Source organism: Enhydra lutris, unplaced genomic scaffold, assembly GCF_002288905.1.
Source record: "Enhydra lutris kenyoni isolate GAN:26980312 unplaced genomic scaffold, ASM228890v2 scaffoldscaffold19, whole genome shotgun sequence".
In the NCBI taxonomy this organism is placed as follows: Eukaryota; Metazoa; Chordata; class Mammalia; order Carnivora; family Mustelidae; genus Enhydra; species Enhydra lutris.
Genome location: NW_019154103.1, coordinates 24,397,130 through 24,400,583, shown reverse-complemented (window position 1 = coordinate 24,400,583; position 3,454 = coordinate 24,397,130).

Sequence of the window (3,454 nt, the reverse complement as noted above, 5' to 3'; positions counted from 1 at the left end):
TAAGTAACAGAAAGAGAATGAATATATATATATATATACAGAAAAACATTTGTGAAACTTTTATGGCTATTTACATAGGTAAAATAAATTAATTTAGAATAATTTTTTAAACTAGATATTTTGTCCAGAAAAAAAATAAAAGAGATTGAGCTGTCTAGTGGTGAAAAGCTGAATTTTCTCATTAATATGCTCCTTGCTTTTCTTGATCATTGATTTATAAGTAAAAGGCTTTGCATGGATAATTCTCACTATATTTTAAGGTCATTAACAAGAACTTCAACTAGCCCCTCTGTGATGATTTTATATAGCAACTCGATTAGGCCATGGTACCCACATATTTGGTCAAAGACCATTTTAGAACTTGATATTACCATGAAGGTATTTTTGTTGTTGTTGTTTTAGCAATATTTAAGTTAGTGTGAGTAAAGCAGATTATCCTCCATAGTATGGGTGGTCCCCATTCAATAAACTGAAGGCCTTAAGAAAAAAAACAGACTGAGTTTCCCCAAACAAGAGGGATGACTGCCTCCAGATGTTCTCAGACTTAAGCTACAGCATCAATTCTTCCTTCTTCTCAGGTCTCAAGCCTACCAGCCTCCTCCACAGTTCTGGGAATTATCAATGCCTACAATCACATGATCAATTCCTTAAAATAATCTCTTTCTTTCTGGGGAGACAGACTTGGTTCTGTTTCTCTGGAGATTATTGACTAATGAGCCAACATTCCCATTATTAAAATGTCATAGGCACTACTAGCAAGGAACAATTGGAATTTGAAATGAAAAAAAAAAAAAAAACCACACATTTATATTTGCATTCGGAAAAATGAAATAGGTATAAATATAACTAGATATGTGCAGAAATATGCTAAATTCTGAATCAAAGAATGAAAAAAAGAAATGAACCAAAGGAGAACTAAATAAGAGTTAATCCACGTTCACGTATAGAAGACTCAATACTGTCAACATGCCAATTCTTTCTAACTTGCTCTCTAGATTTAATGCAATTCCAATCAAAATCTGAGTGAGTTATTTTGAGGATATTGCCAAAGTAATTCTAAAATTTATATTGGGAAACAAAAGACTCACAAGAGTCAATACAATTGCAGGACACCAATAGAGGATTGACATTATGAGCCTTCAAGACTTACTCTAAAGGTACAATAATCAAGAACATGTGATATTGGTGAAAGAACAGACAAATAGATCAATGGAACAGATAAGTGCTCAGAAATAGGCACAAGTATATTCAACTGATCTTTGACAAAGGAGCAAAGGAAACAACAATGCAGAAAAGATAGTCTTTCAGCAAATCGTGCTGAAACAGATAGACATTCACATGCCAAAAAAACAAAAAAAAAGAAAGAAAAGAAAGAAAGAAAAGAAAAGAGCTATACCCTACACTCCTCACAAAAATTAACTCAAAAGATAATAGACATAACTATAAAATGAGAAACTATAAAAGTCCCAGAAGATAACACATGAAAAAAATCTAGATGACCTTAAATTTGACAATGACTTTATAGATACATTAAAAGAATGATCAATGTAGGAACTAATTGATAAACCAATCAAACTTAAATAAACTTAATCAAAATTTTATGAAAGACACTGTCAATGAGAAGACAAGCCATGAAGTAGAAGAAAATATTTGCAAAAAGAAATATGTGATAAATTATCTAAAATACACAAAGAACTCTTAAATTCAGCAATAAGAACAACAATCCAATTTTAAAAAGGACAAAAGATCTGAACAGACCTCTCGCCAAAGAAGATATACAGATGGCAAATAAGCATATGAAAAGATGTTCCTTATCCCATGTCATCAGGAAAACACAAATTAAAACTACAATGAGATACCACTACACACCTATTAGAATGCCCCAAATCCAAAACACTTAAAACACCAAATGCTGATGAAGATGTGTAGCAATACAAATTCTCATTCATTGCTGGTAGGTTGGAAAACAGTACAGCCAGTTGGAAGACAATTTAGCTGTAAAAACAAGTTCCTTATAAAGCTAACAACTGTCTTACTATCTAGCTTACCAGCAACTATGCTCCTTGGTATATACCCAAACTGCACATGAATGTTTATAGCAGAGCTACTCATAACTGCTCAAACTTGGAAGCAACCAAGATGTCCTTCAGCAGGTACTCAAATAAAGTGTGATATATCCAGACAATGGAATTTTACTTGATGTTAAAAAAAAAAAAAACAACTTTTAAGCTGTGAAAAAATATGGAGGAAACTTTAAAGCATATTGCTAAGTAAAAGAAGCCAATATGAAAGAGCTACCTCCTGTGTAATTCCAACTATATGACTTCCGGAAAAGGCAAAGCTATGGAGACAATAAAGATCAGTGATTGCCTGGGGCTGGGGGCATTAGGGGAGGCAGTCATGAATAGCCAGGACACAGAGAATTTTTAGGGCAGGGAAACTGTATGACACCATAATGGTGGACATAGGTCATTATACATCTGTCAAAGCTCATAGAATATACAGTACCAAGCTTAAAGCCTAATGTAGACTATGAACTGTGAATGACAATGATATGTCACTGTAGTTTCATTGATTTTAACAAATATACAACTCTAGTGTGGAATGTTGATAGTGGGGGAGGCTGTGCATATTTGGAAGAGAGGGTATAAGGAAAGTCTTTATACTTCTTGCTCAATATTGTTATAAACCTAAACTATTCTAAAAAATGACTGATTAAAAAAATGTCATGGGCCATTATAACTATGACACTGCAAGTGTCTACCCATTTCTTTCCAGCTAAAGTAGACGGCACAGCTGGCAATCAAAACATGATTTACATGAAGTTAAAGGATACAGTAACATTTTAAAACCAGCTACCATTACTTGCATTATTTATTCATCAGGTGCTGTATAATTGCATAATTGTGCTGAATAAAGAAAAATGTGTTCTCTTTATTGAAGAACTTATAGCCCAAAGATAGAATGGAAATTTAGAAACAACTTTAATTTCTTAGGATCAACAAAAGGAGGCATTTTAATGGAAGGAGCTGAGTCCAAAAGACACTTACATTGATAAGACTTCTTACTCAATATTTAGGTTTATGGTTCTTTTTTTTTTTTTTAAGATTTTTATTTATTTATTTGACAGAGAGAGACACAGAGGGAGAGGGAACACAAGCAGGGGGAGTGGGAGAGGGAGAAGCACACTTTCCATCTAGCAGGGAGCTCTATGTGGGGCTGGATCTCAGGACCCTGGGATCATGACCTGAGCTGAAGGCAGAGGCTTAACAACTGAGCCACCCAGGTGCCCCTAGGTTTATGGTTCTTATAAATTTTTTAAGATTTTATTTATTTATTTGACAGATAGAGATCACAAGTAGGCAGAGAGGCAGGCAGAGAGAGAGAGGAGGAAGCAGACTCCCTGCTGAGCAGAGAGCCCGATGTGGGGCTCGATCCCAGGGTCCTGGGATCG